Genomic DNA, 16,602 nt, shown 5'->3' on the forward strand with positions numbered 1-16,602 from the left:
TCTCAGTGTCCCTTCTCCATAGTGTCCTATTTTATACCAAAAACGCCTTTGTTTTTACTTATTCATCAAACTTAAAAATTGATGTCCTTCCCATATCAGACTGTAGAGTCCACAGAAACTTGTGTATTGAGTCACCAGTCACACGGCTGGCTGCCAGCCACCATGCGTCTGCTGTCACCAGAGCCTTGCTGATCTCTGAAAACCATCAGGAATTATTTCTCTGCTCCTGAAAAACTAAACGTTGCAATTTTAATGATTTGTTCAAATACCTGCTCTGATCTAGAACTATGTTCTGGTTAAAGGGGTTCAGTACATTCTTTGACAGAGTAAACTTCAGAGTACTTACCAACCGTGCCTCCCTCCCCACCCCACATTTCCTTCCAGGTCCATCCTGGCAGATAGTAAGTCATCCAGTACAAAATACATCCAAATAACATTTTTAAGGGGAAAAAAAGGAATATTATGAAAGCTTGCCATGAATTGTAATAGAGTATCGTCTATAATAAGAAAGTTTGATAGTTGTTGCTTGTAATACAGTGTCTTTGTGACTCGAACCAGCTGGCGGCATTCTCAGGTTTTAGACACCTTGTGTGGTGAAATGAACCTGGGAACAGTCGTTCTACTTCACATTCCACTTCCTTGATACAAACCACGCCTGTTCCCGTTGCAGAAGGGTGCGTATCAGTAGTGGAGAGTGCAGTTTCAGTGAGAGTGGTTTTGCTCTTTCCAGAAGTCCAGGCTCCTCTCTCGTTTCCCTCCCTCCCTCTGCCTGCTGTGCTCTTCTATGTGGATGTGCAGAAAAACCTTTCTGCGAATCAACAGTTAGACTTGGACACACATTTTGGGAAGGATAAACTGGTGTGGATCCATCTCTCTCTCTCTGTGTCTCTCTATCTCCTGAAATGCTCCCTAAATTGCCTTAGTCTTAAATAATTTCCAAGAAGGTTTTCTCCACTGTGAAAGCCTTGGGCACACATAAACATTGTCTAGAGTTCCTTTTGGGCAGAGCCCCTTTGAGGTGTGTGTCATGGAAAGATGTAGGAAGTAGCTCTAAGTGATGTCAAATCCCTAGGGCTGGGTCTTAAAGACTTTCTGTGTGGAGGAGGAACTTTTTTAAAAATTTAAATATGAATGTATCTGTGTACTGTGTAATGCAACGGTATTATGATATCCCAAAGGGACTTTTAACATACACCAAAGGGGCTTCTTTATAACAGAATTAAACAAGTGTTATTTGTGTTTTTGCAAAGTAACCAAAATATGTGCTTTTATCTTCAGATGTATCACGTCTTAACTTTTTAAAAACTAGATTAAGGAGACTCTTCACATATTTCTGTGACAAGAAAATAAAAAGAAAGCTTTTGGACACTTTAAAATGTTGTTCTTTTTCCTCGTTAAAATTCCATAGCTCTTTACTGATGACATTTCTGACCAAACAACAGTAGGTCTATCAGCATAAACATACATATCATATTTTAAAATCAAAACATTTTCTGTTATAAGGGATACTTTCTAATGTTTTCTCCTGAGGTCTCAACAGGAAAAGTGGTCACCAGTTTAAAAACTGAATCATTCCATGAAAAATATGATGTGCCGCAAAGTAACTGGGCTGAACAAGGTGTGGAAAATATTTGTGAAGAGGAAAGAGAAATGGGTAGTGCATGATATTGCATGTAAGAGTTTCCGTGGCAATATCTATAGGTGGATTTGTGACTGGTCACTTGGCATCTGTCATAATCCAAAAACCTGAAAGATATTTGTCATTAGCAATTGACAAATATTTCAGGGTTGACCTGTTAAAGTTGCCTGGATTGGAAAAATATGTAAAGAGATATTAGGCCTCTCATCTAAGTGTAGTTATTTTTCACTGTAGTATTCCATGATCATGGACACTTAACCATATGCTAAGCTCTGTGCTAAGCTTTATCGAGAGAAAATAGAAGGCACAGTCCCTTCCTGTAAGAAGTGACTACTGAGGAAGAGAAGCAGCTAAATTAATAATAATAGGGCTGCACGAGGCAGACAGAGAGACATAGTTTGGTGATACCAAGGAGGGGCAACCAGTTTTTCAGAAAGGGGGTGAGGAGTGCCAGGGAGAGCTTCAGGAGAAGAGAGATGGTACCCAATCCAGAACTTACTATTTCCTGCCCATCTTGACATCACCTTCACAACTCAGCATTAAGTTGAAGCTGGCATAGCTTCATATCCTGTTTTTATATTTTTTATTGACTTCAATACATGTAAAATATCATTTCTCTTCTCCCTGCTAACTCTTCTCAGAATGCACATTAGGTTGTTGCATGGAAATATGTTAATAGATTTACATCATATGGGAATTGAAGTTTTCTTTAACGTATCCAGAATTTAGAAATGCATCTTAGATAAATCACCAAACACTTTGATTGCTATTATACTCTTAAGTAATTTAGTGATTACTTTTGGAACTGTTTGCATTGGCAGGAATTGTCATTTCCTCTTGGCTGCATGTAGATTCCTGAAAGTCATTTATCTTCTATGTGCTCATTAAAGACAAGCTTGTAAAATTTGAGACTGGATTGTAACACTTGGGTTTCACCTTGAAGGCATCTGCTTTTGTTACACATTTAATTGGATTTAAATTTTAAATCTTGACAAATTTGGAGGGGAAGTCCACTTTAGGGGTCACCTATTTGCACAAGATCTTGCCACCAGTAAAATCTACCTGGAAACAGATCTTGCATTTCTACTCCTATAGGTCCTGCAGTCAGGAAATCCTCCTAATTCTGTCATGTGTTACCCTAGCCTGGCTTCCACACTGACTTTTTCAAACCCTGTAAAATGCACAGCCTTTACTTTTCCCACCCTCTGGACCCCACCCCACTGCCTAAGCTGGATGGTAGTCCCTTAGAGCAGCTCTCTGACCCAGCGGACCTCCAGGACAGGAAACAATTCTCCTCTGTTGCTTTCTGAACTCTAACTCTGGTTTGTTTTTTCCCTGTCTCCTTTGCTACCCTCCTGTAAATAGCTATTCTCCAACGCTCTGGCCTTCATCAGCTTGCCTGTCCATGCCACCTGCTTTCCATCGGTGGGCCCATCTATTGCCACACAGTGTCCACCAATCCCCCACACTCACAGCCACACCAACCTCCTGTGCCTTTGCACAGCGCGGAGAATGGCACTGCTGCTCCCCCTGCTGCCTGGAATGTGCTTCCCCAGAGAGCCCATGGCTTGTTCCCTCACTGCCTGCAGGATTTCACTCTAATGGAGCCATTCAGTGGGACATTCTGAGATAGTATTTACTGTATTTGTTTATTTCTTTAGTTTCCCCTTTCTGGAATATAAACTCCATGAGATCAGAGGTTTTTCGTCTTAACCCCCAGAGCCTTGAATAGTACTTGGTCCATAGAAAGTGTTCAGTCAGTACCTGTTGAATGAATGAGAGAATTAATGATTCCTGGCATGGGGGTGCTACAGTGCAGATGAACCGTGCTCCTGGGGCAATCAAGAGCTTTGCCCCAGCCAGCCGGAGTGGTGCTGCGGAGCCCCTCACCTTGAATGGGCCTCAGTTTCTGGTTCTGTAGATGGGGAGTGTGTACCAGGGACTCTGAGGCCCCTTAAAACGCTTATCACTCTTTCACAGCCCTGGAAGTAAGATATGATGTCACATAAAACGTTATTTATGCAACTCATCACAACTTGATACTATATTCTTTCTGCATAATTGCTATCCATGGTTAAATGTCTTCTTAAAAAAGAAACAATAGTTGAAGTAAACAAAATAGTTTCCAAATGAAGTTGTAAAAACTAATGCATTTTCATGTACTGACATGTTTACTATCTTTTTTTTTAATATATTGATCAGTTTCTATTTTTATTATTTTTGAGACAGAGTCTCGCTCTGTCACCCAGGCTAGAGTGCAGTGACATGATCTCAGCTCACGGAAACCTCCACCTCCCAGGTTCAAGTGATTCTTGTGCCTCAGCCTCCCGAGTAGCACCACCACACCGATCTAATTTTTGTGTGTGTGTGTGTGTGTGTGTGTGTGTGTGTGTGTGTGTGTTTTGTAGATACAGGGTTTCACCATGTTGGGCAGGCTGGTCTCCAACTGCTGCCCTCAAGTGATCTGCCCCCCTCGGCCTCCCAAAGTGCTGGGTTGATGGGTTGACAAGCGTGAGCCACTGCACCCAGCCTGTATTGACTAATTTTTAAAAGAATTACCACTGTCTGTTGCTAAATGTATTTAATAGCCTGCCTATTTTTATCAAAGAAAAAGGCAATAGCAATCTTTTCTTCCTTTGATTTTTAGCAATTTCCTGCTGCAGAGAGCATTTTAAGAAAGGACAGCATTCCTGTGACCTCTGCCTACCATCCATAAAATATTCATTCCCCTCTCAGGTAAGCATATTGCTTTGCTTTGATCCATTCTGAGAAGGAGGTATTGATTCTCTATGAAAACCTGTGTCATTATTGCACTAAGACAAAGAAGCTGAGGTTTCAGATATTTTGCTGTCTGGCAATAAATAAATATATATATATTTAAAAAATAAAATAAAATAAAATCCCCACCTTTTGAGGTCCTTGCCAGGACCAAAGTATCGGTGATGGCCATTTGCCGTTCCAAGGGGTTTCATGATACACCTACATATCAGCTAGTTATTAGTTTGTTAAATGCTGTGTGCTATTTATCAGGTAATCTCCCAGGAGTTTAGAAGTCCTCTGTGTTTTAAAGAAAATTTTATTTTTTGTTAGTGATGGGGTTTTGCCCTGTTGCCCAGGCTGGAAGGCAATGGTGTGTTGCTCATTGCAGCCTTGAACTCCTGGGGTCAAGTGATCCTGCTGCCTCCACCTCCTGCGTAATTAAGCCTATGAATGTGCACCACCATGCCTGGCTAATTTTTAAAAATTTTTTCATAGAGATGGGGTCTCACTATGTTGCCCAGGCTGATATTAACTCCTGGCTTCAAGCAGTCCTTCCACCTCGCCGTTGCAAAGTGTTGGGTTTACAGGCATGAGCCACCTGGCCTGGTCAGAAGTTTACTCTCTGTGCTCAGGGAATGAGATGGTGGTGCAGGGTCAGCAGCAAGGGCACTGGGAGTGGGTGACCCGCAGAGATCTTTGCAGGCTGGCCCCTTAAGGGAGGCAGGGTCAAGAGAGCAGAACTTAAATTCCAGTCCAGGAACTGAGACTGAGGGGGTGGAGCATCTTTGGAGGATGGCCGACCAGCAGGCCTGGGAATGGCAGGGTGCTTTTCCCCACGTCCCCGCCACTCCCAGGACTACTTTCTGGTCCCCACAGCTGATGGAGAGCCTGGGAACATTTTTTCCAGGTCTCTTCCTACAGCCAGACCATCTTCCAGGAAAGAGCTAAGGAAGTGGAAGAATGGTGGGGTCAAAGTACAGATGATTCCCTCTTTTATGGAGGGACTGAGAGCTCAATAACACCAAATGAGGAGGTTAGAAATGTTTAGGAAAATAAAGAAGCTCTCCAGTTACCTCATTTCCACCATGAGTTGAAGAGTGTAAAGAGCAACCCTCAGGAGAACAGAGCCTCAGCCTCAGTGCCCACATTCTGAGTGGCCCCATGCTTGGATTTGATTGACAGCCTTCCTCTAGCTTCCTTTCTAGCATCCATTTGTAATGTACTCTTGCTTATATAGTAAGCCATGTATTTTGTAATTTATTATTACTGCATTATGCAGGATGTTGTCAGGTGATGTGATCTCTTTTCTAGAACCTAAGAATCTAACTTAGGCTGACAAATAAGAATCAGCCTGTGCCAGACAGAATTCTGCAATCTGTAGAAACAGGAATTAAAGAGAAAGCCAACAACACCCCTCAGTGCTGTAACCTGAAGTCTCTCACTCTTATCGCCATCTTACTTATCTTCTTATCTCAGATATAAGAAGCTCTGATACGAAAGCCGGGGGCTCCTGTTGGCTGGAAGGAGGTTTGCATCTGCCATCGCCAGCACTTGTGGAACTGAGGTTGTAGAATTGTACCCGAGTGCAGGTGTACTTAGTGGGAAATACTTTCCAACAGGCCCATGCTTTTCATTCTGCACCATCCTAGAGAGCTGAGGGGTTTCCTAGGACATGGGACTTGCAGTGCTAGAACTGGGAAGTCAGAGCAAGCCAGGACATGTTGCTCCCTCTTGTGATCCCACCGCCCCTCCTCTCTCTTGTACGTGGCTGCGTGATGATCTGCTCACCAGGATGGCTGCTGACTGCAGTTGAGTTTGCAGCCCTAGTGGCCAGGGAAGAACTACAGAGTTGAGTAGACCTGGCCTTCACCTCAGCTCGTCTGCTTAGTAACCAGTTGGATGGACTGGGATGGTTTGCTTTATTTCTGTGAGCCTCAGTTTCTCATATGCCAAGTAAGAAGAACAGCAAGGCAGTGGGGGTGTAGGGAAAGTAACAAGACAGAGCAATGGAGATACCTGATATAGCCTAGGTACACAAGAAGGGGTAGGTCCCTCCCACCATCAAGGCAAACCATCCAGAGAAGACAGTCAGTTACCTTCACAGGCATAAGTAACTGGCTTGAGCTTTATCAGTACTATTATTTACCTAGATCAGGAAAGTTAGAAAGAACTTAGCCATGTGACTTACCAACACAGTGTCAGTTGGGTTGCAGGCGTAAATCCTAACCCTGATACCTAATTCTTAAATAACCTTAAGTCAATGTGTGCAAGTTACTTCGAGTTGTTTTTATATCAGTTTTCCCATAAATAGATTGAAACATTTTTAAAAGTGTTTTAAAGAATGTTTTGAAAAGCATAATTTGTTTCTTATCTGTATCCAAATGTTTTTAACTTTCAGGTTATTATTGCATTTAAAGTTTATTAAAACATTTTTCTTTCCTAGATTCTTAAATTACAGATAAGCAGCCTTATGAATTCATATGCATTATTATCGCCATTAAATTTTCACTGCTCTCAATATGTGAGTTTAAGATTACTTTGTTTTTAGAGAACACACTGGGTCTTTTTAAAAGTGGCTCCTTGTTTAAGGAAACTAAAAGGCAAATGAAGTCATGAAATAAAATGATATTGTAATGTTCTTTTGGTCAAACCTTTTGGAGTTTGTTCATCCTAGAATATGAAACGTCCTGAGTAGTATATATATGTAAGTCATTTTTAAAGGAATACACAGACACCAATTTCTATGCATTATGCATATAATTACAATTTCAGGAAATAAGCTTGAGGACTTCCTTTGTTTTTTGTTTCTTGTTATCTTATTCAAACTTAAGTAATTGATAAAGTCAGTTTCTCCTTGAAGGTTTGCTTTTTCAAAACTTCTCTCCAGATTTTTGCCTTTTTTTTTTTTTTTTTTTTTTGAGACAGAGTCTGGCTCTGTCACCCAGGCTGGAGTGCAGTGGTGCGATCTCGGCTCACTGCAAGCTCCGCCTTCCGGGTTCACGCCATTCTCCTGCCTCAGCCTCCCAAGTAGCTGGGACTACAGGCACCCGCCACCACGCCCGGCTAATTTTTTGTATTTTTAGTAGAGACGGGGTTTCACCATGTTAGCCAGGATGGTCTGGATCTCCTGACCTCGTGATCCACCTGCCTCAGCCTCCCAAAGTGCTGGGATTACAGGTGTGAGCCACCACGCCCGGCCAGATTTTTGCCTTTTTAATATGGTGCGCGCTAGATACTTGAGAAATTGCTCAAAACAACAACAACCCTCGTGCATTTATTTTGCATGTTAAATGGGCCTCACTAAAAATGCTTGCTGGTTTTCCCCAGACACCTTTTTTTTCCAACTCGGTGTTTCCTAAAGCTGGTCCTCCAGAATGAGAAGTTTGTACCTTGTCAATGACTCATCATCCTCTCATGCCAGCACCCCTGACTTTTGCCTCTCCCCAGATCAGCTGTTTGCCAAGAGAATGACTCAGAGATCAGATTCCAGCAGTACAGTCAGGTGTGGCTCCTCTGAGGCCATCTCAGCTGACCTTGAGCAAGGTCTTCTCAGGAATCAGGAGAGTCGGCACAACAGTGAGACCCACTGTGCCAGGAGCCAGGCTTGCTTTCTGCTTTTTTAAAAAGAGGAGGAGGAAAGGGCATTCTCTGGGAAAAGAAGCAGGGATTTTAGATGTTTTCTTTTACTTATTCACAAAAATTGTATACGCTTCTCTAAGGGTAGATCTAGGGATAGTCTCCCTCATACTCAGAAGGAAGTATAATTCTATTTTTGAGGATTTAACACACATTTATTGTGAAGTTCAAAAAAGTATTGATTGGAATTTAAATTGTCAAATTGCGTAGGGTGTTGGTGGCTTACGCTTGTAATCTCAGCACTTGTGGAGGCTGAGTTAGGAAGATCGCTTCAGACCAGGAGGTCAAGACCAGCCTGAGCAACACAGTGAGACCCTGTCTCTACAAAAAAAATTTTTTTAAATTAGCCAGGTGTTGTGGCATGAGCCTGTAGTTCCAGCTGCACGGGAGGCTGAGGTGGGAGGATTGCTTTATCCCAGGAGTTTGAGGCTGCAGTGAGCTATGATCATGCCACTGCACTCCAGCCTAAGTGACAGAGCCAAGACCCTATCTTTAAAAAAAAAAAAGAGTAATTTGACATATTAAAATTTTTTTAATCAAATGTAAGACAAATTCTGTATTACTACCTGCATAGTTGTTTATTAGTGGCTGTTATAATAGAAATTGTGTAATTGTAAATGTAGTCACTGTTTTCTTACAAAGATCAGCAGAGAGGAAGGATGGGCTACAGTTATGACCATGGACTGTAGAAGGGCTACCCTGTGGCCCTGTGCTGGAGACATTATGTGCAGTTTTCACTTGCCCTTCAGAGAAGCATTAGAATCTTCAGTATGTAGATATGGGATATATGTAATATGGGTATCAGAGGCTAAACTTCAGACCAGAGGGCAACCATGTGGTTAGATATACACTGGGTATAAAGCCCAAGTCTACCCAAGGCTCTTCTATCAAACCTCTATCCAGCCCTTGCACACCAGTTAATTTCTTTACAATATCAGGGTCATACATGCAATAGGAAAGTCGGTTGAGGGAAGTCGGACAATGGGGAAAGTAGAATGGAAAGGTTACAAGGAAACATAAATGTCTGGTGGAATATTAGAATGATCTGTAGAAACCATGAAAATCTTCAATCAGCTAGAGTAGGAAAGAGGCCAAAAAGGTCATATAAAGAGGGAAAGAGACTGTTAGGATGACACAGGTGAAAGAGAGGAGATTTAAACAGTGATTGCAGTTGTGCCAGGAGAAAACCTAGACTTTCCAGACCTTCTCACTTTCTTTTCAACCTGTAAATCATGTGCTACCATCTCTAGGTGTGGATGCAGAAAGCACTCATGCATTCTGAGTACTCAGAGAAGTTCAGAGAGATGTGATGCTTGCCAGGACCCTGTGTTTAGTGAGCACTGGAGTGTCCTCTCCACACAGGTTTCCCTCTTCCACAGCATAGGATAAAAGAATGCTAAATATTCAATTCTGGTATCATGTGTGTGTATCTATGTTCAGAGATGCGACCAAAAACCTAAATATATTCCTAATCTGCATTTCTTCTGGAAATTCCTCCTATTCACCAGGGGAGCAATGCTGCCCCCTCCTTGCATGATCTTTAGGCAGAGCTTCACAGAGCACTGGCCCTTCATGTTCCTGAAATACTTATGTTTTGCCTTTACTTGAGTCCTACGGGTCTAGTTCTCTATGATACATTTAAAACCAAGCTCCACATCATCCTTGGTCAAAAAGAGACAGCTTTCACTCACTATGACAGTCAGTGGAGACCTTTCCTCTGGGAAGAAGCCTCTCAAGTGACTGTCCCTTACTATGCCTGCCTGTTCAGGTGTTGAGCCCTGCTGACTCCTCCTCGGGGGCTCATGCCTCAGCACAGCCCTCTTCATCACCAAACAACCCCATTACTGACTTAGCCCTATGCTGGTCACCTGCCTCTAGTTTCTGCTCCCACACCAGTCCATGTAGGAGGCAGAAAATTCTTTTTCTTATTTTTATTTTTTGAGACACAGTCTGGCTCTGCTGCCCAGGCTGGAGTGCAGTGGCACAATTTCAGCTTACTCCAACCTCTGCATCCCAGTTTCATGCGATTCTCCTGCCTCAGCCTCCCAAGTAGCTAGGATTGCAGGCGTGTGCTACCATGCCTGGCTAATTTTTATATTTTTGATAAAGACAGGGCTTCGCCATATTGGATAGGCTGGTCTCCAACTCCTGACCTCAAGTGATCCGCCCACCTCAGCCTCCCAAATTGCTGGGATTATAGGCGTGAGCCACCATACCTGGCCAGAAAATTCTTTTACAGTTTTCATCCTGTTACTTCCCTGCTCTGAAACGTTGTTTCTCCCAGTTATCTGTCTACTAAATTTAAATTCCAAAGCCACCTCTCATCTGGGCTCTTCTGCTTACTCAAAGTCAGCGTCTGTTATTCTGCTCATGTTCCCTACACACCTGGTTCCTCAGAGCTTGTGGGCTGCTTCTTGCCCAAAATCCCCTACCCATTCCACTCTCTTAAAGTCCAAGAGTTCCTTTAGTGCCAGTTTCAAAAGTTACTTTTTCCTTTAAAAGCAATGGGTTTTTTTTCTTAGAATCTAAGAATTTTTGCCATTTATTCATTCAACAAATTCATAATTCATGCAACAAATTTCTTCACAATTTAATGTATACCATGTGCATTTATTTATAAGTAGCCTTGGAATTATTCTTTGCTGTCTGTGAAGGTTTATGTGTTATCTCTTAAATTGTATGATCAATTTATTTAAAACTTTTGCCTTCATCAAAGAACCTAGGCTCTTAGATGCTCAAGGGGATGAATAAATAAGCCTTGCCCTCCCAACTCTTCTGTACAGGGAGCTGCGAGCACATGGGCTAGGGTTGAAATCCTAGAGGAGATTGTAGATGGCTTTGCAGCATCAGCGCTATTCTATGGACTGATTCACTTCCTGAAGAGGAATGAAGTGATTTACCCACCCGGGAAGCGTTTGTGAAAATAAAAATTTTCATCAACAACACAGAATGGAAAGCTATTGTCAGTTCTTAACTGCCGATAGTAGAGTGATGTCTTAATGGGCATGTAGAGACAAATCATCTAGGGGAAAATAACTGCATCTCCTCTAGAAGGCAAAGCAGCCCCACTGACAGCAGAAGAAGGAGGAACTCAGTCTAAACTGTGAAGAACCAGTTCAGATTCTCCCTCCCATGTTGGCTTCTTATCCTTTAATCACCATTTATTCATCATTTACATTCTATGTCCTCAGAGTTCCTTATGACTGTGAGCACATAGTCATGTACATTCTTTAGTCTATGAGTACATTAAAGGCACTTGTGAAAATCTGATTTAAGTTACAGTAAAATTTTTCTGTCTCTCTCTAATAGACTATAAGCAAGTTGGGGGTAGGAATTATGTTTTAACTCTGAATCTGTAGAATCGAGCACAGAATATAGCAAACTACAGAGGATAAAGAAATGTTTGTGGGGCTGGGCACAGTGGCTCATACCTGTAATCCCAGTGCTTTGGGAGGCTGAGGTGGGAGGATCATTTGAGCCCAGGAAGTCGAGATCAGCGTGGGCAACACATCTCCTCATTGGTAGATGTGAGACCCCCATCTCCATTTTTGTTTTTTTTTGTTTTTGTTTTTTAAATGAGCATGGTTGCACACACCTGTGGTCCCAGCTACTTGGGAGCCTGAGGCGAAAGGATCACTTGAGCCTAGGAGTTTGTGGCTTCAGTGAGCTATGATCATGCCACTGTGCTCCAGCCTGAGTGACACAGAGCAAGACCCTGATTCTTAAAAAAAAAAAAAAAAAAAAAAAAAAAAAAAAAAAAATTAAGGAGATATTTGTGGAATTTAATAGACTGAAGTTTTTTGTGCATATGAAGGAAAGTCACTGTACGTTGCTCATCTATCTTTTTCGTCACTGCCTCTCACAAGCTCTGACAGCAACATCTTCAGATGTAAGACACAACAGCACAGGGCTTAGCAGGGCTGGAAGCGCTGTTTCACTGAAAGAGCGGAGACACAGTCTATTGCTGGAGAAAGAAAGGCAAAAATGAAGTCAGAAACAAAAGAGGGGAGAAGAAACAGAAGAAACTGGGTTATGTTTAGTTGTAGTTGAACATTATGGTGCAGAATTGTAAGAACTTGGGTGAAACTTTAAACTAGTCAAAGTAAGGAATGATCAAGGCGTAATTAGCTTTATTCAAAGGCTGCTTGAATTTGGTCTCCTCAACTGCATTTAAAATAGGGTTTTGTTTCTAGAATTCAGATTACATAGTTTATTTATTCATTTTTTAAATTTTGCTCAAATTGATTGTTCCCTGTGGACTCGCAGATTCAATATTCAGAGATTCAATTATTTGTGATTGTCTCCACGTTCACTACTTGTGTTAATTCCGCTATTTCGGGGAAGTGGCACCTTTAAAAGCCCACACTCCAGGGCCAATGAAGAATACAGAATGCAGGCCACTCCCACCATCCACGCCTCCCCTGGGCTTCGTGTTCTCTATGTTAATTCTCTCATCATTTGCTGTTCCATTAAAAATTACGTATCCAGTGTCTAGTTTGCCTGGGGGTGAAATGGAGATTAAGAACCTTTCCCACCTTGAGATGCTGACATTCTTGTAAAGGGATAAACACTCTATATTTGAAAAATCATCGTAAGAAGAACAGTAACTAGTAGTGCTGGAGTTGGAAGTGAAGAAAATGTGAGGAGATCCAAGAAAATGATGAATTTTAGGCAGAACCGAAGCTCTAGGTACATAGGAGAGTACGGCTAACTCCTGGGTGATCCGGATCAGTGGCATATGAGAGAATCCACCACAGAACTGTGTGTATTTGAATCTTTGGTTCATACTAGCTCACCATATTAGTGGTCTGTCCTGTGTATCTTCAGAAGTTACAAGGCTGTCTTTCCTGAGGTCAGCAGGCTCCTGAATTGTGCTCATGACCAAGACCTTGCTGGCTGCCATCTGAATCATATATAGTGGAGGAAAAAATGAGTCAGTAGAAGGTATGGATGGTGTGCACCTCGCTAAAGAGAAGATGAACTATAATATTTTCAAGCATCATTCTAGTGACAGTTGGCCTATAAGTAGTGTTTGATTTTAATTTCATTTCTAATTTATGTGGTTCTATAAGATTCTCTATGTTTTCCTTCCTTCCAGCAGTGGACTTGAATCTCCATTTTCCTTTTTTTTTTTTTTTTGAGACGGAGTCTCGCTCTGTCACCAGGCTGGAGTGCAGTGGTGTGATCTTGGCTCACTGCAACCTCCGCCTCCCCGGTTCAAGCAATTCTCCTGCCTCAGCCTGTCAAGTAGCTGGGACTACAGGCACTCGCCACTATGCCCTGCTAATTTTTGTATTTTTAGTAGAGACAGGGTTTCACCATGTTGGCCAGGATGGTCTCGATCTCTTGACGTTGTGATCCTCCCACCTCAGCCGCTCAAAGTGCTGGGATTATAGGCGTGAGCTACCGTGCCTGGTGAAATCTCCGTTTTTTAAACATGATTTTTCACTGGAAAACTTACCACCATGTATACCTTAAACTCTCCATCCCCAGATAGAATGGGTTGTGAAGCTTCACTCTTTACCTATTCATAGGGATTATATCCCTAGAGGCTGCTGTCAGGTGCCAGCAGGGATTTTATGGATCATTACCAAGAAAATGATGGTAAATGTCCCCACCGAGTGGCATTGGTTTCTAAGCATAGTACAAGGAGTAGATTGCACCCTGCACCTCCCAGGACTTTCCCTCTGGACACTGTTTTTACAGGGGGTGTTAGAGTGGCTACACCGAGGCACAGGATGCTAGGGCAGTCAGAGTAGGGATTGACGCATCACTCTCTAAACCTGGCAATTGGCATCAAAAACAGGAGAAAAAGCAGGCTTCGTTTTCATTTACTCTCCTAGTTGTATTTGTGATTCAGCATTCCATGCTGTATTGGTAAAGGGAAGAAATTACTTTTTGTGGGGGTCATGCCCCCTTCCTTTAATCAACTGAAGAGTCTTGTAAAGCTGATACACATGTAGGCAGGCATGGTGGCCCACACCTATAATCCCAGCCCTTCAGGAGTCCGGGGCAGGCAGATTACTTGAGGTCAGAAGTTAAAGACTAACCTGGCCAATATGGTGAAACCCCATCTCTACTAAAAATACAAAAATTAGCCAGATGTGGTGGCAGGTGCCTGTAATCCCAGCCACTCGGGAGGCTGAGGCAGGAGAATTGCTTGAACCCGGAAGATGGAAGTTGCAGTGAGCCGAGATCGCACCACTGCACTCCAGCCTGGGTGACAGAACGAGACTCTGTCTCAAGAAAACAAACAAAAAGTTGATACACTTCTAGATTTAATTTAAGATTTTAACCATTGGCCTATGAGCCAGAGAGATGTTTGTATTGAACTTGGGCCTGAAAAAGTTTCACATTCATTTTTAGAGTATAAGGAATGCTGGAATACCTCTGGCACATTGATTTATGAAACATTTTAAGATCGTGTTCACTTTCTTCTCCACCAGATATCTATTTTCTCTACTTTGAACCATCCACAGATGTCCCTGTTATGAAGTGTGCTGCATTGTGCTTTTTGCGGGGTGGTTTATTCCCCACTGCAATTCTTGGGCACTGGCCATTTGCACAGGGAGCTCTAGCCTTTAGGGGCCAGTGCTCAATTAAAAAATCAATGGAATTAATATAAACCTGAGTAAATTATCAATGGAAAAGTATGATTTAGCTTACAAAATTAATTTGTAACTTTCCAAAATGTTTTCTGTTTGGTGAAGCCAACTTCCCCAGAAGTAAAACTCCTTACAACCTCAACTCAATACCTGATACCTGGTTCTCACTTGACTGGCTTATAGGAGGGGCCTAATAAATGTTGCTAAAATGAAATTAACGCTGTGTTCATCACCTGTGTACAGTGGTCATGTTCATAACTGAATCTGCAGCTCTTCTAAGGTAGTCTCCAAGAGGGTTAAGCCAAAGTAAATTGCCTCATTTGGAGCCTTTGAGAGCATCTCTCTTACTTTTAGCAGTCTTTGGTCACTAAGCATTAGATTAAGATGCTAAGTATAATAAAGAAAAAATTATATGAATATATGACTTTAAATCTACCATTAAGAAACAGGAAATTAAGAGATCACTTGAAGACATTTTATGCCAAATCTGCAACATTTTTGAATTTCTTATTATATTTTATTAATAATACTTCATGTTATACATGTTTACAGTATCTTATTAATTTTAAATTCCACTATGTTTAAAATCATTTTATGATTATTAGACCCTTTCATTCAGTCAGTATCTTGTTTTTCAGACGACTGAAACCTGGCTTTGAAGTGCTACCTGAAGTGTTCTTATGTCTCATACTGAGAAGTCACCTCTTTATTGGCACTTAGCGTTACGCATAAGTAGGACCACTGTGCACTTCTTAGGACATTCCACAGAGAGTGCTACTTCTGTTGTAAATTTGTGCAATATTGCTCTCATACGTAAAATACTTTACAAACTGCCACCTTTGCAAAATTCCCAGTCCCCTCACTTGTCAGTGATGGATGGTGATGCTTTAAGGGTCCATTTCAATAGAGGTATATTTCCCTCAGTAAAGACAAAGGAATGTTAATGGGCTAATAGCTCTGTACTGTCATGACTGACTTACGTGATATTGCACAAGGTGAGGACAGTGGAGCTGGTATTTTGTTTGGCATTCACCAGGCACTTCAGCCCTTCAGTGCATCATCTCCCTTCATTCTCACAACAGATAGTTGATGGGACACATAGCACGTGATCATGGGGCTAGATTTGAGCTCACACCATACACCGTCTGGTTGCCGATCTGTGCCTCTAAACAGTCTTGCCAAGTGTCCAGTGTGCTTTAGGTGCCAGGTGCTTCACAGACTTCGGAGGTAAATATTTTCCTACTATTTAGAAGTCATGTTTTTTTACCACATTAGATTTTCTGAAGGTTTCTCTGAACAAAAGAACTTGCTGCAGATGCCAACCAAGATTCCTCCTCAGGGGTGTTTACCATGTAGTAGTGCCAAAGAAACCAGCGCTGTGCGTCACCTTCTACCTTATCTAGAGCCCTGGAGAAGTCACCTATCTGTCTGTGACTTAGATCGGTGGGCTTCGCTTCCAGTTCTCTGATTTAAGGCTTCTGTTAGAGCAGCAGCTGTAGCAATTTGCTTTTTGAATAGGCGTATACATTTCACAAGCACTTTCACTTCAGCGGCCTGGAGGGGTGGAGTAAACTGCTATATTAGCTTCATAGATGAGGCAACAGAGCATCAGAGAAAAGGGACCTCTCAAAGCTACATGGGTCATAACTGGAAAAGCCAGGATACAAGCTCCTCTGCCTCGTTCGCCATCACAACTCCAAAACTTGACCTCTCTCTCTGGGGCCATCTCCTCATTGGCTCATCGGCAGAATGAATGAATTGAACTCCAGCAGTGATTTTCAAACCCTGTTCCCTGGAGTATTAGTGGTTTCAAGGCTGATGGGGATTGAGATTTGGGCATCTCCTGTAGCCAAAACCACTCTGCATTCATCTATTTTGCATACCAATGTTCCACATTGTCTTTAAAGAAAGCTTCTGTAGTAAGAAAATACTTTGAAGATTACTGATCCTCAAAGTTTTTAT

The 16,602-nt window shown here is 42.1% G+C and overlaps 1 protein-coding gene across 7 annotated transcripts in view; it reads left to right on the forward strand.

Annotated features, from left to right (window-relative positions):
- The window catches only part of FAM110B (family with sequence similarity 110 member B), a 153,991-nt gene that overhangs the window by 76,449 nt on the left and 60,940 nt on the right, over positions 1-16,602 (forward strand). For 5 of the 7 annotated variants that reach the window (XR_004672904.3, XM_008975455.4, XM_063606771.1 and 2 more), the window contains one exon: positions 4,287-4,375. The exons of 1 other annotated variant lie outside the window; for it this stretch is intronic. The gene's annotated coding sequence lies outside the window, so the exon portion shown is untranslated. Of the gene's footprint in view, positions 1-4,286; positions 4,376-5,875; positions 11,306-16,602 lie in introns of those variants that run through there. One more of the 7 variants, XR_010112936.1, reaches the window with a different exon arrangement.

This window comes from Pan paniscus, chromosome 7, assembly GCF_029289425.2.
Source record: "Pan paniscus chromosome 7, NHGRI_mPanPan1-v2.0_pri, whole genome shotgun sequence".
Classification (NCBI taxonomy): Eukaryota; Metazoa; Chordata; class Mammalia; order Primates; family Hominidae; genus Pan; species Pan paniscus.